Here is a 23,621-nt window from a genome sequence, read left to right as displayed (position 1 = left end):
ATCAGTGTCCCTCTTCAAGCGTGCTTGGCGAGAGGGCCAAATCAAGTAATGGCAATGAAAAGAGGTCCTCGGAATATCCAAGTGTGGGATCACTTGTTTGGCCAGACTGTAAATGGTGGGAGGAAGGAGGATCAGGGTGAGGATTGTGTTGACCAGACTCCTGGCTACTGAAACTTGGCGTGGTGGATAACAGGGTGATTCTTAACCGACTAGAAGCATTATCTGCAATCCACACTGGTCTGACTTCAAGAGTGGTGTCCTGCGCAGCCCTGCAAACTGGGACACGAAGCTACATATTTTGGATGATTGTTTTTCTTGTGCTCTGGCAGCAGGCACTGTTTCTCTGCGCCCAGGGCCACGGTCTCTGCGTGCACCATCAGCATCACGGCCTCTTCCCCGTCCCTTACTGCTCGCCTTCTTCATTTTAAATGTGACATAATTTTTAAAAAATGCCACACGTACAGTAGCGTAGGATTTGGAAGTGTATGCGCAAATACATTTACAAAGGTATTTGTGATGAGGAAACGTTATACAGGACAGGTTCCACAGGTAATGTCACAGTTTGCAGTGTCTACAGAAAATGTCTACTGGATGTCACTGATATTTTAGGGATGCACACACTTTAAACAGGAGATGTGGCGCGGATAATTTAACTGTCCGCAGCGGACACCGTCTCTGGAAAAAGTGCACTGAATGACACTGATATTTTAGGGATGCGCACACTTTAAACAGGAGATGTGGCGTGGATAATTTAACTGTCCGCAGGGGACACCATCTACGGAAAAAGTGCACTGAATGTCACTGATATTTTAGGGAATAGAGATGTGCACACCTTAAACAGGAGATGTGGCGCGGATAATTTAACTGTCCGCAGCAGACACCGTCTACGGAAAAAGTACACTGGATGTCACTGACATTTTAGAGATGCGCAGAAAATTTTACTGTCTGCAAGGGACACCGTCTAGGGAAAAAGTGCACTGGATGTCACTGATATTTTAGGGATGCACACACTTTAAACAGGAGATGTGGCGCCAATAATTTAACTGTCCGCAGGGGACACCATCTACGTATAAAGTGCACTGGATGTCACTGATATTTTCAGGATGCGCACACTTTAAACAGGAGATGTGGCGCCGATAATTTAACTGTCCGCAGGGGACACCGTCTACGTATAAAGTGCACTGGATGTCACTGATATTTTCAGGATGCGCACACTTTAAACAGGAGATGTGGCGCAGATAATTTTACTGTCCGCAGGGGACACCGTCTACGGAAAAGTGCACTGGATGTCACTGATATTTTCAGGATGCGCACACTTTAAACAGGAGATGTGGCGCAGATAATTTTACTGTCCGCAGGGGACACCGTCTACGGAAAAGTACACTGGATGTCACTGATATTTTCAGGATGCGCACACTTTAAAAGGAGATGTGGCGCGGATAATTTAACTGTCCGCAGGGGACACCGTCTACGAAAAAAGTACACTGGGTCTCACTGATATTCAAGAGATATGCACACTTTAAACAGGAGATGTGGCGCGGATAATTTAACTGTGCACAGGGGACACCGTCTACGGATAAAGTGCACTGGATGACACTGATATTTTCAGCATGCGCACACTTTAAACAGGAGATGTGGCGCAGATAATTTAACTGTCCGCACCACAATTATCCGCACCACATCTCCTGTTTAAAATGTGCGCATCCCTAAAATTTCAATGTCATCCAGTGCACTTTTTCCATAGACGGTGTGTCTATGGAAAAAGTGCACTGGATGACATTGAAATTTTAGGGATGCGCACATTTTAAACAGGAGATGTGGTGCGGATAATTTAACTGTCCGCAGCGGACACCGTCTATGGAAAAAGTGCACTGGATGTCACTGATATTTTAGGGATGTGCACACTTTGTACAGGAAATGTGGCGCTAATAATTTTATTGTCCGCAAGGGACACCGTCTATGAAAAAAGTGTAGTGGATGTCACTGATATTTTAGAGATGCGCACACTTTAAACAGGAGATGTGGCGCGGATAATTTAAAGGGAACCTGTTACCGGGATTTTGTGCATAGAGCTGAGGACATGGGTTGCTAGATGGCCGCTAGCACATCCGCAATACCCAGTCCCCATAGCTCTGTGTGCTTTTATTGTGTAAAAAAAAATATTTGATACATATGCAAATGAACCTGAGATGAGTCCTGTCCCTGAAACGTTTTTGTAGAAAAATTCAATTCAATTACACTCCCTACACTATCTGACCCTTCCTATGCTCATCTCTCCCTGACTTAGAATGAGCCGAACACGCGTCATCGGGTGCTATATATGACGCGTTCCGGCCAGCCAATCACTGTAATGTCAGTAGCCAACATGGCTACTGGCATTACAGTGAGGGCAGTACTTACCTGCACGTTTATTGGCTGCTTAGCAGCCGCGAAACGTGCGGGAATGAGACTCGAGCATTGCGTTCAAGCACATGCGGTACTCGGCCAAGTACCGCCATGTGCCGAGCATAACGATGCTCGAGCCGAACTGGTATTCCGCTGAGCATGCTCGCTCAACACTACCTTTGATACTTACCGTATGCAGAAATGTAGAAATCTGGTCTCACTTCCTTTCTCTTAATTCCATCTCCACCCATTGTTTGGTTGAACTTGAGTGCGCAGCAGCCTGGTTTTCTATCTTTACCTTTTGTTATGTTGAGGCCTTGTGCTAATATAAAAAAATAAAAATCCAGTTTTCCCCCATCATTCTGCACTCAATCCTCCATAATGAGAAAGTTAACAGAATGTTAGAAATCTTTACTAATTTATTGAAAAGGAAATACTAAAATCTTGCATTGTCATAAGTCTTCAGACCCCTTACTCAGGACTTAGATGAAGCCCCTCTGGCAGTGATTACAGCCTCCAGTCTTTTTGAGAATGATGCCACAAGGTTTGCAGACCTGGATTTGGGGATTTTCTGGCATTTTTCTCTGCAGATCCTCTCAAGCTCTGTCACATTGGACTGGGGCAGTTGGTGGACAGTCATTTTCTGGTCTCTCCAGAGATGTTCGATTGGGTTCAAGTCAGGACTCTGGCTCGGCCACTCAAGGAAATTCATAGAGTTGTCCATAAGCCCCTCCTGTGGTGTCTTGCATGGATTCCTTCAAACATGATGCTTAGGACTGAGGCTAAAACAAAATGTAGAAAAAATGTAAAGGATCTGAAGGCATTACAAATGCACTATCTATCTATCTATCTATTATCTATCCTATCTATCTATCTATCTATCTATCTATCTATCTATCTATCTATCTATCTATCTATCTATATATTATCTATCTATCTATTATCTATCTATCTATTATCTATCTATCTATCTATTATCTATCTATCTATCTATCTATCTATCTATCTATCTATCTATCTATCTATTATCTATCTATTATCTATCTATCTATCTATCTATCTATCTATCTATCTATCTATCTATCTATCTATCTATTATCTATCTATCTATCTATCTATCTATCTATCTATCTATCTCCTATCTATTATCTATCTATCTCATATCTATCTATCTATCTATCTCATATCTATCTATCTCTCTTATGTGTATCGGGATATCCTGACTCTCGCAAAGGACATAAGCCAGCCGACAACCGAGGTTTCTAGTCGAGGCTTCCTCCATTTTTTCCTACTGAGAACATGTGCAACCTCAGCTGAACATACATGTGTCTGACATGGGGGGGGGGGGGGGTGTGGATAGGAGTTGTTTTAGGGGGGATTCGATGTTTGGCCTACACCTATCTAAGTTGTATGGCCACCTTTAGGATTGACCATCAATATCTGATCATCTTGCGTGTGGCTGAACTGAAGTACAAGGCATGACATCAGCTAATTTGTGTGGGAAAATCACTGGGAGTCCCAGGCTGGACCCCACCAAGCCTAAGGATGAATACAGGTCACAGAACCCTGAGCTGACTTTTATTATTCTTTATCATTTACACTACGGAGGTCATTATTCTTTTTAATATTTATCTCAGTGGCTTCGAAACATCTTTTTCAGGAGAGAACTGTAAAATTCTTGTCCACCATTAACTGAGCTGAAATACCATTTGTAATTTTCTCGTTTGCTACTTCCCCAAATGTAAAAGCGTAAAGCACAGCAGAATAGGGTGACGCTCCATAAATAAAGAATTTTTGTTATTTTTTTTTTAATTACTGCACCCTTAAGGCTCAATACTGGTCACATGAATTGACATGGCAACTTTTTACATTTATATATATTTTTAATATTTAGTTTTTTTTCTATTTTCCAACTTTGCCACTTTTTCTTGTACTTTTTGTATTGTTTAGTAGGAGTAGATATCGCCTCCTCCTTATTCCAGCCATCATAAAATATACTGATTCCCTTTTTTTCCACTTACCCAGAAAAGTGAGTAACCTTTCTCTGACTCACACATCACCTCTCTCCACCCCACCGGTGACCTGTAAACCCTCCTGTGTTTGTTTTTTATAGTCCTTGGGAGGTTAGCATTAGAAATTTATGAAGTGCATACCCTCTACACATTTTGTCCATAAAACGTCAGTAAAAAAAAGGCAAATAAGTGAATTGTTAATCCTCAGACAGTGAGCACTTAAACATAATGAACACTTGATAATAGAATTTAGGTGTTTTTTTCTCCTAGGTCCTTCAGTCAGAGGAGAAGCTGCACAGCTGCAGAGCGCGGTCCAGGAAATCATCACCTTATGATTATGTGTTGGTTTCCACGTGAAGTAAGAGTGTCAAAATAGACAGGTTTTCTATCGCGCATTTCCTGTCCTGGTGGCATTTATGCCGGTAACCAGCCCGATCCCCGTCAGATCCCATAAGTTTGAATAGGGATCCGGAAGTGCCCGGATACGGTTACTCTGGTAGTCTGCTCCTCTGCCGGAAAAGATTACCGGATTTACCTACCGCAGATGTGAACCTACCCTTAGTGGTCAGGAGTTAATGGGGTTATCAAGGAAATGATAATGATGACCTAGTGATGTTTTGGACACTGGTGAAGGACAACTTTGTACGTTTCGGTGTGACGGCGCCCCCTACCACCCCGAAAACCCTCCCTGAGATGATACTGGAGGCTGGACAAAAGGGGCGGACTGGGAACTTAAAGTGGCCCTGGAAAAAAAAAAAATCTAAAACTGGCCCCACGTTGTAGACGGGTCCAAATTGACAGAAAGCAGCACAACACAAGTAGGTGGAGCCTGCAGTACTGCAGTGCAGCACAAAATACCACCCCAGCAGAACCAAATACTACAGTGCAGCACAATATACTGCCCCAGCAGAACCAGATACCACAGTGCAGCACAATATACTGCCCCAGCAGAACCAAATACTACAGTGCAGCACAATATACTGCCCCAGCAGAACCAGATACCACAGTGCAGCACAATATACTGCCCCAGCAGAACCAAATACTACAGTGCAGCACAATATACTGCCCCAGCAGAACCAGATACCACAGCGCAGCACAATATACTGCCCCAGCAGAACCAAATACTACAGTGCAGCACAATATACTGCCCCAGCAGAACCAGATACCACAGCGCAGCACAATATACTGCCCCAGCAAAACCAGATACCACAGTGCAGCACAATATACTGCCCCAGCAGAACCAGATACCACAGTGCAGCACAATATACTGCCCCAGCAGAACCAGATACCACAGTGCAGCACAATATACTGCCCCAGCAGAACCAGATACTACAGTGCAGCACATTATACTGCCCCAGCAGAACCAAATACTACAGTGCAGCACAATATACTGCCCCAGCAGAACCAGATACCACAGTGCAGCACAATATACTGCCCCAGCAGAACCAAATACTACAGTGCAGCACAATATACTGCCCCAGCAGAACCAAATACCACAGCGCAGCACAATATACTGCCCCAGCAGAACCAGATACCACAGTACAGCACAATATACTGCCCCAACAGAGACAAATACCACAGTGCAGCACAATATACTGCCCCAGCAGAACCAAATACCACAGTGCAGCACAATATACTGCCCCAGCAGAAACAAATACCACAGCGCAGCACAAAATACTGCCCCAGCAGAACCAGATACCACAGTGCAGCACAATATACTGCCCCAGCAGAACCAGATACCACAGTGCAGCACAATATACTGCCCCAGCTGAACCAGATACCACAGTGCAGCACAATATACTGCCCCAGCAGAACCAAATACCACAGTGCAGCACAATATACTGCCCCAGCAGAACCAAATACCACAGCGCAGCACAAAATACCACCCCAGCAGAACCAGATACTACAGTGCAGCACAATATACTGCCCCAGCAGAGACAAATACCACAGCGCAGCACAAAATACCACCCCAGCAGAACCAGATACCACAGTGCAGCACAATATACTGCCCCAGCAGAACCAGATACTACAGTGCAGCACAATATACTGCCCCAGCAGAACCAGATACTACAGTGCAGCACAATATACTGCTCCAGCAGAACCAGATACCCCAGTGCAGCACAATATACTGCCCCAGCAGAACCAGATACCACAGTGCAGCACAATATACTGCCCCAGCAGAACCAGGTACCACAGTGCAGCACAATATACTGCCCCAGCAGAACCAAATACCACAGCGCAGCACAAAATACCACCCCCAGCTGAACCAAATATCACAGTGCAGCACAATATACTGCCCCAACAGAGCCAAATACCACAGCGCAGCACAAAATACCACCCCCAGCTGAACCAAATACCACAGTGCAGCACAATATACTGCCCCAGCAGAACCAAATACCATAGTGCAGCACAAAATACCACCCCCAGCTGAACCAAATACCACAGTGCAGCACATTATACTGCCCCAGCAGAACCAAATACCACAGCGCAGCACAAAATACCACCCCCAGCTGAACAAAATACCACAGTGCAGCACATTATACTGCCCCAGCAGAACCAAATACCACAGCGCAGCACAAAATACCACCCCCAGCTGAACCAAATATCACAGTGCAGCACAATATACTGCGCCAACAGAGCCAAATACCACAGCGCAGCACAAAATACCACCCCCAGCTGAACCAAATATCACAGTGCAGCACAATATACTGCCCCAACAGAGCCAAATACCACAGCGCAGCACAATATACTGCCCCAACAGAGACAAATACCACAGTGCAGCACAATATACTGCCCCAGCAGAACCAGATACCACAGTGCAGCACAATATACTGCCCCAGCAGAACCAAATACCACAGTGCAGCACAATATACCGCCACAACAGAGCCAAATACCACAGCGCAGCACAAAATACCACCCCAGCAGAACCAGATACCACAGTGCAGCACAATATACTGCCCCAGCAGAACCAAATACCACAGTGCAGCACAAAATACCACCCCCAGCAGAACCAAATACCACAGTGCAGCACAATATACTGCCCCAGCAGAACCAAATACCACAGCGCAGCACAAAATACCACCCCAGCAGAACCAGATACTACAGTGCAGCACAATATACTGCCCCAGCAGAGCCAGATACTACAGTGCAGCACAATATACTGCCCCAACAGAGACAAATACCACAGCGCAGCACAAAATACCACCCCAGCAGAACCAGATACTACAGTGCAGCACAATATACTGCTCCAGCAGAACCAGATACCCCAGTGCAGCACAATATACTGCCCCAGCAGAACCAGATACCACAGTGCAGCACAATATACTGCCCCAGCAGAACCAGATACCACAGTGCAGCACAATATAATGCCCCAGCAGAACCAAATATCACAGTGCAGCACAATATACTGCCCCAACAGAGCCAAATACCACAGCGCAGCACAAAATACCACCCCCAGCAGAACCAAATACCACTGTGCAGCACAATATACTGCCCCAGCAGAACCAAATACCACAGTGCAGCACAAAATACCACCCCCAGCAGAACCAAATACCACAGTGCAGCACAATATACTGCCCCAGCAGAGCCAAATACCACAGCGCAGCACAATATACTGCCCCAGCAGAACCAGATACCACAGTGCAGCACAATATACTGCCCCAGCAGAACCAGATACCACAGTGCAGCACAATATATTGCCCCAGCAGAACCAAATATCACAGTGCAGCACAATATACTGCCCCAACAGAGCCAAATACCACAGCGCAGCACAAAATACCACCCCCAGCAGAACCAGATACCACAGTGCAGCACAATATACTGCCCCAGCAGAACCAGATACCACAGTGCTGCACATTATACTGCCCCAGCAGAACCAGATAGCGCAGTGCAGCACAATATACTGCCCCAGCAGAACCAAATACCACAGTGCAGCACAATATACTGCCCCAGCAGAACCAGATACCACAGTGCAGCACAATATACTGCTCCAGCATAACCAAATACCACAGCGCAGCACAATATACTGCCCCAGCAGAACCAGATACCACAGTGCTGCACATTATACTGCCCCAGCAGAACCAGATACCGCAGTGCAGCACAATATACTGCCCCAGCAGAACCAGATACCGCAGTACAGCACATTATACCGCCCCAGCAGAACCAGATACCACAGTGCTGCACATTATACTGCCCCAGCAGAACCAGATACCACAGTGCAGCACAATATACTGCCCCAGCAGAACCAGATACCACAGTACAGCACATTATACCGCCCCAGCAGAACCAGATACCACAGTGCAGCACAATATACTGCCCCAGCAGAACCAGATACCACAGTGCAGCACAATATACTGCCCCAGCAGAACCAGATACCACAGTGCAGCACAATATACTGCCCCAGCAGAACCAGATACCACAGCGCAGCACAATATACTGCCCCAGCAGAACCAAATACCACAGTGCAGCACAATATACTGCCCCAGCAGAACCAAATACCACAGCGCAGCACAAAATACCACCCCAGCAGAACCAGATACTACAGTGCAGCACAATATACTGCCCCAGCAGAGACAAATACCACAGCGCAGCACAAAATACCACCCCAGCAGAACCAGATACCACAGTGTAGCACAATATACTGCCCCAGCAGAACCAGATACTACAGTGCAGCACAATATACTGCCCCAGCAGAACCAGATACTACAGTGCAGCACAATATACTGCTCCAGCAGAACCAGATACCCCAGTGCAGCACAATATACTGCCCCATCAGAACCAGATACCACAGTGCAGCACAATATACTGCCCCAGCAGAACCAGGTACCACAGTGCAGCACAATATACTGCCCCAGCAGAACCAAATACCACAGTGCATCACAATATACTGCCCCAGCTGAACCAAATACCACAGTGCAGCACAATATACTGCCCCAGCAGAACCAAATACCACAGCGCAGCACAAAATACCACCCCCAGCTGAACAAAATACCACAGTGCAGCACAATATACTGCCCCAGCAGAACCAGGTACCACAGTGCAGCACATTATACTGCCCCAGCAGAACCAAATACCACAGCGCAGCACAAAATACCACCCCCAGCTGAACCAAATATCACAGTGCAGCACAATATACTGCCCCAACAGAGCCAAATACCACAGCGCAGCACAAAATACCACCCCCAGCTGAACCAAATACCACAGTGCAGCACAATATACTGCCCCAGCAGAACCAAATACCATAGTGCAGCACAAAATACCACCCCCAGCAGAACCAAATACCACAGTGCAGCACAATATACTGCCCCAACAGAGCCAAATACCACAGTGCAGCACAATATACTGCCCCAGCAGAACCAGATACCACAGTGCAGCACAATATACTGCCCCAGCAGAACCAAATACCACAGTGCAGCACAATATACCGCCCCAACAGAGCCAAATACCACAGCGCAGCACAAAATACCACCCCAGCAGAACCAAATACCATAGTGCAGCACAAAATACCACCCCCAGCTGAACCAAATACCACAGTGCAGCACATTATACTGCCCCAGCAGAACCAAATACCACAGCGCAGCACAAAATACCACCCCCAGCTGAACAAAATACCACAGTGCAGCACAATATACTGCCCCAGCAGAACCAGGTACCACAGTGCAGCACATTATACTGCCCCAGCAGAACCAAATACCACAGCGCAGCACAAAATACCACCCCCAGCTGAACCAAATATCACAGTGCAGCACAATATACTGCCCCAACAGAGCCAAATACCACAGCGCAGCACAAAATACCACCCCCAGCAGAACCAAATACCACAGTGCAGCACAATATACTGCCCCAACAGAGCCAAATACCACAGCGCAGCACAATATACTGCCCCAACAGAGACAAATACCACAGTGCAGCACAATATACTGCCCCAGCAGAACCAGATACCACAGTGCAGCACAATATACTGCCCCAGCAGAACCAAATACCACAGTGCAGCACAATATACCGCCCCAACAGAGCCAAATACCACAGCGCAGCACAAAATACCACCCCAGCAGAACCAGATACCACAGTGCAGCACAATATACTGCCCCAGCAGAACCAGATACCACAGTGCAGCACAATATACTGCCCCAGCAGAACCAAATACCACAGTGCAGCACAAAATACCACCCCCAGCAGAACCAAATACCACAGTGCAGCACAATATACTGCCCCAGCAGAACCAAATACCACAGCGCAGCACAAAATACCACCCCAGCAGAACCAGATACTACAGTGCAGCACAATATACTGCCCCAGCAGAGCCAGATACTACAGTGCAGCACAATATACTGCCCCAACAGAGACAAATACCACAGCGCAGCACAAAATACCACCCCAGCAGAACCAGATACTACAGTGCAGCACAATATACTGCTCCAGCAGAACCAGATACCCCAGTGCAGCACAATATACTGCCCCAGCAGAACCAGATACCACAGTGCAGCACAATATACTGCCCCAGCAGAACCAGATACCACAGTGCAGCACAATATAATGCCCCAGCAGAACCAAATATCACAGTGCAGCACAATATACTGCCCCAACAGAGCCAAATACCACAGCGCAGCACAAAATACCACCCCCAGCTGAACCAAATACCACAGTGCAGCAGAATATACTGCCCCAGCAGAACCAAATACCATAGTGCAGCACAAAATACCACCCCCAGCAGAACCAAATACCACAGTGCAGCACAATATACTGCCCCAACAGAGCCAAATACCACAGTGCAGCACAATATACTGCCCCAGCAGAACCAGATACCACAGTGCAGCACAATATACTGCCCCAGCAGAACCAAATACCACAGTGCAGCACAATATACCGCCCCAACAGAGCCAAATACCACAGCGCAGCACAAAATACCACCCCAGCAGAACCAAATACCATAGTGCAGCACAAAATACCACCCCCAGCTGAACCAAATACCACAGTGCAGCACATTATACTGCCCCAGCAGAACCAAATACCACAGCGCAGCACAAAATACCACCCCCAGCTGAACAAAATACCACAGTGCAGCACAATATACTGCCCCAGCAGAACCAGGTACCACAGTGCAGCACATTATACTGCCCCAGCAGAACCAAATACCACAGCGCAGCACAAAATACCACCCCCAGCTGAACCAAATATCACAGTGCAGCACAATATACTGCCCCAACAGAGCCAAATACCACAGCGCAGCACAAAATACCACCCCCAGCAGAACCAAATACCACAGTGCAGCACAATATACTGCCCCAACAGAGCCAAATACCACAGCGCAGCACAATATACTGCCCCAACAGAGACAAATACCACAGTGCAGCACAATATACTGCCCCAGCAGAACCAGATACCACAGTGCAGCACAATATACTGCCCCAGCAGAACCAAATACCACAGTGCAGCACAATATACCGCCCCAACAGAGCCAAATACCACAGCGCAGCACAAAATACCACCCCAGCAGAACCAGATACCACAGTGCAGCACAATATACTGCCCCAGCAGAACCAGATACCACAGTGCAGCACAATATACTGCCCCAGCAGAACCAAATACCACAGTGCAGCACAAAATACCACCCCCAGCAGAACCAAATACCACAGTGCAGCACAATATACTGCCCCAGCAGAACCAAATACCACAGCGCAGCACAAAATACCACCCCAGCAGAACCAGATACTACAGTGCAGCGCAATATACTGCCCCAGCAGAGCCAGATACTACAGTGCAGCACAATATACTGCCCCAACAGAGACAAATACCACAGCGCAGCACAAAATACCACCCCAGCAGAACCAGATACTACAGTGCAGCACAATATACTGCTCCAGCAGAACCAGATACCCCAGTGCAGCACAATATACTGCCCCAGCAGAACCAGATACCACAGTGCAGCACAATATACTGCCCCAGCAGAACCAGATACCACAGTGCAGCACAATATAATGCCCCAGCAGAACCAAATATCACAGTGCAGCACAATATACTGCCCCAACAGAGCCAAATACCACAGCGCAGCACAAAATACCACCCCCAGCAGAACCAAATACCACTGTGCAGCACAATATACTGCCCCAGCAGAACCAAATACCACAGTGCAGCACAAAATACCACCCCCAGCAGAACCAAATACCACAGTGCAGCACAATATACTGCCCCAGCAGAGCCAAATACCACAGCGCAGCACAATATACTGCCCCAGCAGAACCAGATACCACAGTGCAGCACAATATACTGCCCCAGCAGAACCAGATACCACAGTGCAGCACAATATATTGCCCCAGCAGAACCAAATATCACAGTGCAGCACAATATACTGCCCCAACAGAGCCAAATACCACAGCGCAGCACAAAATACCACCCCCAGCAGAACCAGATACCACAGTGCAGCACAATATACTGCCCCAGCAGAGCCAAATACCACAGTGCAGCTCAATATACTGCTCCAAAAGAACCAAATAACACAGTGCAGCACAATATACTTCCCCAGCAGAACCAGATACCACAGTGCTGCACATTATACTGCCCCAGCAGAACCAGATACCGCAGTGCAGCACAATATACTGCCCCAGCAGAACCAAATACCACAGTGCAGCACAATATACTGCCCCAGCAGAACCAGATACCACAGTGCAGCACAATATACTGCTCCAGCATAACCAAATACCACAGCGCAGCACAATATACTGCCCCAGCAGAACCAGATACCACAGTGCTGCACATTATACTGCCCCAGCAGAACCAGATACCGCAGTGCAGCACAATATACTGCCCCAGCAGAACCAGATACCGCAGTGCAGCACAATATACTGCCCCAGCAGAACCAGATACCACAGTGCAGCACAATATACTGCCTCCCCCGCTGCAGTATTAAACTGTATCATCCTCTTGAGGACTGCCCCAGCAGAGCCAAATACCACAGTGCAGCTCAATATACTGCTCCAAAAGAACCAAATAACACAGTGCAGCACAATATACTGCCCCAGCAGAACCAGATACCACAGTGCAGCACAATATACTGCCCCAGCAGAACCAAATACCACAGTGCAGCACAATATACTGCCCCAGCAGAACCAGATACCACAGTGCAGCACAATATACTGCTCCAGCATAACCAAATACCACAGTGCTGCACATTATACTGCCCCAGCAGAACCAGATACCGCAGTGCAGCACAATATACTGCCCCAGCAGAACCAGATACCGCAGTGCAGCACAATATACTGCCCCAGCAGAACCAGATACCACAGTACAGCACATTATACCGCCCCAGCAGAACCAGATACCGCAGTGCAGCACAATATACTGCCCCAGCAGAACCAGATACCACAGTGCAGCACAATATACTGCCCCAGCAGAACCAGATACCACAGTGCAGCACAATATACTGCCTCCCCCGCTGCAGTATTAAACTGTATCATCCTCTTGAGGACTGCAAGACAGTTGAATTCAGGAGGGCACCTGGTGGCCGTGAGGAGAGCTTGTGCAGCCCCCTTCCCTGTAGGGTCTAAGGCTAGACCACCCCAGGTGGACAAGTACGGCGAGAATAAACTGCGTCCGTTCTGGCCACTGTTCCTGTCTTCCTGCCTAGAAGTCCATGGGGTCAGGGAACACAATATGTGCCTGGGAAATGCCACAGTTATTTAGAAAACAAGAGTATTAAAAAATATATATTTTTAAACGAACATCTGGGCAGAAATATGAATCTTACAGCAAAGTTACATTTGGCTAAGATGCAGAACTTCACTAATGTGCAGAATAAAACTGTTATATTAATGAAGTTATTGCAGCACAATGCATTCAATGATAATGCATGGTAACCTTGACGCTACGTAATGTGTTAGCAGTTACCTGGTATATAAATCCCTAAATACCCCTAAAGCCGGCCTCATTATTATCTTGCCCTCTCACCCTGCTCTGTCGCAGATTCTCTCTTTGGCAAACTTTCACACTTGCGTTGTTGTTTTCCAGTATTGGGATCCGGCAGAGGATCTCAATACCATAAAAAAAAACGTTTCCGTTTAGTCCTTCTGCATTCTGAACGGAAAGAGATCCGTTCAGGATGCATCAGGATGTCTTCCGTTCTGTCAGCATTCCATTTTGTGACTGAACACAAAACTGCTGCAAGCTGTGGTTTTGTGTCCGGTAATAAAAACTGTAAAAAACGGATCCAGCACTGAATACTATGTGTCAGTGGTGACTGATCCGTTTTTTAGGAGCCTAAAAAAAACCGGATCCGTCACCCATTGACTTTTATTGTATTTAGTGACGGAAGCATTTTTTTTTTCCGTTTTGATTTCACACGACCGCATCCTAACGGAACGGATGCATCCTGATGTGCAAACTCAAAAGGGATTCATTTAATTCCGGAATTGAGATCCTCTGCCGGATCTCAATGCCATAATTAACAACGCAAATGTGAAAGTAGCATTTCCCAGTATACCAAAGGAGCCCTGTCTTGCGCCCCAAAATCCACCAACATCAAGGGCACCACACCTACTAACAGGCAAGAGACCCCAAACCCTGAGGAGAAGAAAGAGTGTGACCTTAACATCAATGCATGGCCCAGGGGGGGCCAGAGTGAGGCACGCCATTGTGACTACTACCACTCCTATCCTCCCCGCCGCTACCACGTCTGTCCTCCGCCCTCTCTCCTCCCAGGCTCACTGCATATATACTGTTTAAAGGGGTTTACAGTTTGCATCAACACCCTATAAAATAGTATTTCTTTTAAATTTATTGCTCCTATCTCCCATTCTGGGCTGTGGTCACATGATCATGTCCATGCAGCTCTTTTGTATTTCCTGTGTTGTTATGTCCATGGGCGGTGCAGTGATAAGGAAGTGTCTATATAACTAGCTGGGTGGGAGGAGCTATAAACTAGCTGGGTGTTATGGGCAGTGATAGGGGAGTGTCTATATAACTAGCTGGGTGGGAGGAGCTATAAACTAGCTGGGCGTTGTTACGGGCAGTGATAGGGGAGTGTCTATGTAACTAGCTGGGTGGGAGGAGCTAAAAAACTAGCTGGGTGTTGTTACGGGCAGTGATAGGGGAGTGTCTATGTAACTAGCTGGTGGGAGGAGCTATAAAATAGCTGGGTGTTGTTACGGGCAGTGATAGGGGAGTGTCTATGTAACTAGCTGGTGGGAGGAGCTATAAACTAGCTGGGTGTTGTTACGGGCAGTGATAGGAGAATGTCTATGTAACTATCTGGGTGGGAGGAGCTATAAACTAGCTGGGTGTTGTTAGGGCAGTGATAGGGGAGTGTCTATGTAACAAGCCGGGTGGGAGGAGCTATAAACTAGCTGGGTGTTGTTAGGGGCAGTGATAGGGGAGTGTCTATGTAACTATCTGGTGGGAGGAGCTATAAACTAGGTGGGTGTTGTTAGGGGCAGTGATAGGGGAGTGTCTATGTAACTAGCTGGTGGGAGGAGCTTTAAACTAGCTGGGTGTTGTTAGGGGCAGTGTTAGGGGAGTGTCTATGTAACAAGTCGGGTGGGAGGAGCTATAAACTAGCTGGGTGTTGTTAGGGGCAGTGATAGGGGAGTGTCTATGTAACTAGCCGGGTGGGAGGAGCTATAAACTAGCTGGGTGTTGTTAGGGCAGTGATAGGGGAGTGTCTATGTAACAAGTCGGGTGGGAGGAGCTATAAACTAGTTGGGTGTTGTTAGGGGCAGTGATGGGGGAGTGTCTATGTAGTTAGCTGGTGGGAGGAGCTATGTAACTAGCTGGTGGGAGGAGCTATAAACTAGCTGGGCGTTGTTAGGGCCAGTGATAGGGGAGTGTCTATGTAACTATCTGGTGGAAGGAGCTGTAAGCTAGATGGGAGTTGTTAGGGGCAGTTATAGAGGAGTGTCTATGTAACTAGCTGGTGGGAGGAGCTATAAACCGGATGTTGTTAGGTGCGGGGCTGAAGCTGTGACAGAGGAAGGAGAAGTGAATCGTGGGTTTGGTTGGATACAGGAACAGGAAGTGCTACATACAGGATGGAATCAAACAAGTGAGATTGGTTTACAAGACAAAAAACCTTGTGAAGATATCCATGAGGCAAGCAACAGCATGAGCATATCTGTTAAAAAACATAGTCATTATAGGAAACCCCTTTAAACCATTTGCATGCAATTGGGGGTTAATATAACTTCATAGACTTAGTATTGTGCTATACATACTTCCGCTGGAAAGTAGATTTTGATTAGATTAGTTAGATTACAAAGTTTTTCTGTTGTGTTTCTTGCTGACTTTGAATAACCGCATCTAATGCTAAATAAGAATTAATAACAGACACTGAGGCTCAGCTAGATTTTGTTGGCTCTCCCCTTGTTTAAGCAGAGCTGTTAATATACCTTGGAGACAGGTTAAATGTTTCTGTGGTCCACTGCAGAAGAAGTTAAATAAGCTCCAGTCATATCTGTTACTGCTTTTGTCTTTCCTTCAGTAAATGTTGACCGGTGCGGTTACATTTTATGGAGTTTTTCAGGAGTGTTTTATAGCTATCGAGCTATGTGTTTGTTTAGACTTTAGTTACAAAAGGTTTATTATTGTTTAAAAATAAATTAATTGAGCAAATATACAATAATCGCTCCAACATACGAGTTCTCCGAGCTCGATGACCAACAGAATGAATGAAAGAGATGGAGAGGAGGCTCCTCGAGCAATATGCAGGTTATATGTGCAAGTGTAACTGGTAATACAAGGGCTTCAGAGCAAAATTCAGAATACAGCTCACCCAAAAACTAATTTTGTGACAGTGGCAGACTGCTACATGACAGGGCTGGCTTATGGGCAGGGACATACACAAATATCAAAACTGAGTGTCCAGTATGCTTTTGGGGGGAATTATTTAAAGGGATTGTCCCAGGAAAAAAATTCTACAGTTTTCAAACCAGCACCTGGATCTGAATACTTTTGTAATTGCATGTAATTAAAAATGTAGCATAGCCACTGAGTTATTCAATAAAATGTATCTGTATAGCGCCACCTGCTGTTTGTTCTTTTTCTTATTTCTTTGTCCTGCTCACTGAGAAGGTCGCACATGCTCAGTTTCATCATTCAACTGCCTCTTGAGTTGTGATAGGGAGGTGATGAACACGCCTCCTGAGCTGTGATAGGGAGAGCATGAACACGCCCCCTTAGCTGCAGCAGAAAAGACACTCCCCTTGAGCTGTCAGCTTGATATAAATCTACAACAAAACACTGAGACTCAATAGCTATAATTAAGATACGATTTTATTAGAGTATATTAAAAAACATACAAAAAGAGATGCCAAACATAAAAATACTGAGTGCGGTACACCACTGGGAGATGTATATCATGGGCATGACCAAAAAGAGGAGTAAGAGGAGGGAACACTACAAGTAACCTACTGAATGGGCATCAATGTGCAAAGTGCTATACTAGTAAGGCTACTTTCACACTAGCGTTCGGGTGTCCACTCGTGCGCTCCGTTTGAAGGGGCTCACGAGCGGCCCCGAACGCATCCGTCTGGCCCCAATGCATTCTCAGTGGAGGCGGATCCGCTCAGAATGCATCCGCCTGCCAGCGCTCAGCCTCCGCTCCGCTCAGTGAGCGGACACCTGAACGCTGCTTGCAGCGTTCGGGTGTCCGCCTGGCCGTGCGGAGGCGAGCGGATCCGTCCAGACTTACAATGTAAGTCAATGGGGACGGATCCGCTTGAAGATGACACCATATGGCTCAATCTTCAAGCGGATCCATCCCCCATTGACTTTCAATGTAAAGTCTGGACGGATCCGCTCAGGCTACTTTCATACTTAGAAAATTTTCTAAGTTTTAATGCAGACGGATCCGTTCTGAACGGATGCGAACGTCTGCATTATCGGAGCGGATCCGTCTGATGAAACATCAGACGGATCCGCTCCGAACGCTAGTGTGAAAGTAGCCTTAAATGTGCAAAAAAAGCCCTATTTACAAGTCAGAGGCAGTATCCCTACCCTACCAATAAATACAGAGTAACACATAATATATCCAGGTTGTAACATACCCTTACCCTTATCTTATTGGCCTCCAGATGAAGGTGTTCCCCCGAAATGCGCGTTGGGGTGTGCGGTCTTTCTGAGGAGATACCATCTGTTTAAGGGTATGTTACAACCTGGATATATTATGTGTTACTCTGTATTTATTGGTAGGGATACTGCCTCTGACTTGTAAATAGGGCTTTTTCTTTGCACATTACTAGTATAGCACTTTGCACGTTAACATGTATGGATGCCCATTCAGTAGGTTACTTGTAGTGTTCCCTCCTCTTACTCCTCTTTTTGGTCATACCCATGATATACATCTCCCAGTGGTGTACCGCACTCAGTATTTTTATGTTTGTCATCTCTTTTTGTATGTTTTTTTTAATATACTCTAATAAAATTGTATCTTAATTATAGCTATTGAGTCTCAGTGTTTTGTTGTAGGTCTCTTTATGTTGCTGAGCTAGCCTTTTTGAGGGGTTTATGCGATTTTTCTCTTTTGATCGATTTATATCTCCTTTTTGGTGTAACCTATCTTTGGTTTAAACTTTTGATATAAATCTAGCGGAGCAATGAATGAGGAGATCTCTGGATCCATGTGAGGTACAGGGCTGGTTCTAGCTGTGTTAGAAAGAGAATGGCACGTACTATATGATGTCTGATTTACATTTTTTAACATTATTCATGGGATAACTCCTTTAACTAAAATTAAATTACGCTCTGCCTTACCCACTTTATCCAACTTCTATGTAGGCAAAAGTGGAGTACTCATTCTGAACACCATATTTCTCCAGGATAAATTTCCCCCATTCGGATCTAAATTCTCTGTTTCTATTTACATACTATGTCAAAACACTGGCTGCCTATGGCCACTAATAAGGGGGAGCTTGGTGCATTCGAATTTAAAGAGCTGTACACATTTCTATGTATTAAGCTCCCCCTAGTGGTGGCTGCAGAAAAGTGGTTTCATGTTTGGAAGCAAGAGAAAGAGTTCCATGCAAGGGCCTGGGCTCCATATGCCTCCATGGTTAATGTGCCACTGGTTGGGAATGGTCATTCGGCCATTTGAAGGTAACCACATCGGGGAAGGAGGCTTTCTAAACCACTGTCTTGGGATAAAAGAGCGGTAGCCTTGCCACTGAGGTATCGAATGTACACTGATGCACATCCAGTAACCATCTGAATGTCTTCATCTTCCAAAAATAATAAGAACCTTAATGTGGTCCAAGGCAATGAGTTGCATAGGACTGGTGCAGCACAAGAGAAGTCCTAGAAGACTTAGAGGATGAAAAGAGAGGATGACTGTAGGTCATAGAATGATAGACTGTAAGATGCTATAACCGACATGGCCTCTTTTGGAAATTTCATATCTGTAGCATGTGCAGTTGGTCTATCTATCTATCTATCTATCTATCTATCTATCTATCTCTCTATCGTGTTTTTCATTAAATAGATCCCTTCTATCAAAATATTGGCTTCAATAATAAATTACACACTGCCATGTATCCTAAATTCAGACAGTCACCTATAAAAAAAAAAAAAAAACTCATAGCACAGGAGACAATAAAACAGAAATCTACAAATGCTTTATTAGACAATTAATATGCAAATAAAAATTTAAAATGCAAAGGCACACATACAAAGAACCAGCAGGGGATAAAACTGCTATTTAATCTAAGTAGGTTCAGAATTGTGCATTTGTTAATTTCTTAGTCTTAGCAGTTTTTCCCTAGCTCCAAATTCCCTGCATAGACATATACTGAACTCTAGAGGGAGCCTAAGAGCTGATTGCATACAGTGTTAGTATTGAATTTAATGCATGAAATGTATGCAGCAAACTCCAGAGCCACCCCTAGTGGTGACTGCAGGTAAGTCTATATAGAGGATTTGGAGCTCTGTATAAAAAAAAGAGACCCCTATAAAGAAATGTTATGAAACTGATCAGCAAGAATTTTGGACCTAAGACGACACAGAGCTAAGACATGTGTTTGAAAGTTTTCCTGATAATTAATTGATCCAAAATATTACATATACTGTAAAGATGTGCAGGGGAGCACCCAGGAATTTTGTCAAGGGGGGTCCGAAAGGCAAAAAAATGTGGCATGTGTAGTGCGCTGTGCTAATTCAATTTTTCAAAGTCCCCTTTATATTTAAAAATGCAGGGAAAGGGTGTAGTGTGTTGCGCGGATTCTTTAATTGGCGATTCTAAAAGGCCTGCAGGAAAATAACATAGCGAAGTGCGCCGCAAATTTTTGGGCCCCGCCCATTATTAAAAGCCCCTCCTACATATAATAGGCCACTCCCAAGAAACACTGTACAGCTGACATTCTATAGTTGCGGCCTGTCTCTACACATCATACGGAGAGGGGAGGTCTGTCCTGGCTGCACTGCCTGCTTATACAGCAAGCTACAGCCAGGAAGCTCCTCCGCTCTCCTCCCTCCCCAGATCCTGCTCAAGGCCTGTGGTTCCCCCCACCATCTGCCACCCGCCCGTGGCCTGCTGCCCCCCTTGACCGTCCTCACCCAGCTCTGAATCCTCCTTCTGCAAATGGCAGGGGGAGGAGCCGGAGCATCTCCTCTCCTACATAGCAACTCATACCTCTTACATCCAGTGATGTCACCTTTGTTGTAGACGTTTTCTTTCCTCATCTTCTCCATTCAGACCAGACTGCCATGATGATTTTTCAGCCATCTCCCGTCTCTGCAGAGATTGAGAAACAGACATTAGTTTCCCACATTTCCATCATATTCACATCTTCTGAACACCCTTTCCTGCCACCCCCAATACTGTGCCCGCTGTGCCCCCAATACTATACTGCAGAAACAGTCCCCCTGGAAATACTACTACCACACAGATAGTACCCCCCCCCTCAACAATTATTGGCTCACAGTGCTCTAAAAAAATAACTGCGCCCAGACACTAATAGTATAAAGATAATGTCCCCCAAAAATTATTGTGCTAAGCTGATACTGTGGCAGGGTGCCCCCCAAAGTAACAGGGCTCCCCAAAATAGAAATAATTCTCTGCCAGAGCACACTTAGTAGTAATAATGCCCCTATAGTGCCCATACTAGTAATCATGTTCCTCATAGCCCCCCAGTATTAGCAAAGCTCCGCATAATACCTCCTTGTACTAATAATTCTCCCTACAATATGACAGTACATGAAATACCCCCGCTTAGTGCCCGCTGTTGAGCTAATGTCCCCATAATGTATGCCAGTATAAAATACCCCTATATAGTGCCCCAGTAAATACCCTCATAGTGCTCCTCTCCCCCTGCCCCATAGTGTCCCCCATAATATGCCAGTAAAAAATGCCCCTTCTAAGTGCCACCATATGCCCCAATAGTGCTCCACTCCTCCATAGTGCCACTCTCCCCTATAGTGCCTACCATAATGTGCCAGTAAAAAAATGCCCCCTTAGTGCCACCAGATGCCATAATGCCCCCATAATGTGCCAATAAGAATAAAGGCCCCTTTAGAGCCCCCACTTCCCCTTAGTGCCCCCAAATAATGCCCCTTTAGTGCTACCAGATGCCCCATAGTGCCATTCTCCCCTATAGTGCCCCCATAATATGTCAATAAAAAAAAGCCCCTTTAGACCCCCCAGATGCCCCCATAGTGCTCCTCTCCCCCATGGTGCCGCCCCATAATGTGCCAGTAAAAAATTCCCCCTTAGTGCCACCAGATGCCATAATGCCCCATGTGCCAATAAGAAAAAAAGGCCCCTTTAGAACCCCCACTTCCCCATAGTGCCCCCAAATAATGCCCCTATAGTGCCACCAGATGCCCCATAGTGCCGTTCTCCCATATAGTGCCCCCCATAATGTGTAAAAAAAAAAAAGCCCCTTTAGAGCCCCCATAGTGCTCCTCTCCCCCATGGTGCCCCCCAAATAATGCCCCTATAGTGCCACCAGATGCCCCTAGTGCCGTTCTCCCCTATAGTGCCCCCCATAATGTGTAAAAAAATAATAATGCCCCTTTAGAGCCCCCATAGTGCTCCTCTCCCCCATGGTGCCCCCCAAATAATGCCGCTATAGTGCCACCAGATGCCCCATAGTGCCGTTCTCCCCTATAGTGCCCCCCATAATGTGTAAAAAAAAAAAAACCTTTAGAGACCCCATAGTGCTCCTCTCCCCCATGGTCCCCCACCCCATAATGTGCCAGTAAGAAGTGCCACCTAAAAAAAAAGTACCACCAGATGCCCCATAGTGCCGTTCTCCCCTTTAGTGCCCCCATAGTGCCAGCTCCCCCCCTCCAAAAAAACAAAATAAATAAATAAATAAATACACTGATACTTACCTCCATCAGCAGCGATGCGATGCAGGCTCTTCCGGCCTGTGTCCCTGCTGTGTGCTGCCCGCCCGGCTCAGGCGCGTGATGATGACGTCATCTCGCCTGAGCCGGCCTCTGATAGGCTGCAGGCATTAGTGCCTGCGGCCTATCAGAAGAACAGGGGAGGGACACACCTCTCCCTCCCCTGCCGCAGCACAGCACAGGCATCTGTATCGCTGTCCTAAGGACGGCGATACAGATGGATTAGATATGGAGATGAGCGCTTCCATGGAAGCACTCATCTCCTAGCGCTCATCTCCTAGTGAACTCCCCCCCGGACCCCCCCCCACCACCACCGCCGCCGCGGCCGCAATTACATCCAGGGCCGCGCCGCCTGTGGTGATCGGCGGTGCGGCCCTGAAGGATAAAAAAAAAAAAATTTCGGCTGGTTGTTCTAGGGGGGGTCCAGACCCGCTGGACCCCCCCTGTAGGTGCGCCACTGAAGATGTGTATATTTTAACTTGATTTACTGTATAGTTAGTGTGTGAAATTCTTGAGGTCTTCAGGAACCCTGGAAGAACATGTAGCCTCCACGTAGATGTTCTCCCTGATTGGATTCATACTCAGGACCCCAGGGTTGTTTTTTTGTGATTGATTTTAAGAAATTGCATCATCTTAACTTTGTTGCCACAGTCACTGCGGACATTTAGCCAGAAGAAATATGTTCATGTCTTGGGCAATAAGTGTCTTATAAAAAAAATAAAAAATTGGCAAGTCGAAGCAAGATGAGATCTGGAGGTTTATCAGCAAGCGCAAAGCGTCTATTTACGGGCTGGCTGGATATTATTTGATGTAACTCACAAGATATTTATTGTTGAGGATTTATTTAGGCCATGAAAGGCAAACACACTGAAGTCTAACGTATCCACCATGGCGGCCGAC

The sequence above is a fragment of the Bufo bufo genome, chromosome 4 (assembly GCF_905171765.1).
Source record: "Bufo bufo chromosome 4, aBufBuf1.1, whole genome shotgun sequence".
NCBI classification, from domain to species: domain Eukaryota; kingdom Metazoa; phylum Chordata; class Amphibia; order Anura; family Bufonidae; genus Bufo; species Bufo bufo.
This window is presented reverse-complemented; position numbering follows the sequence as displayed.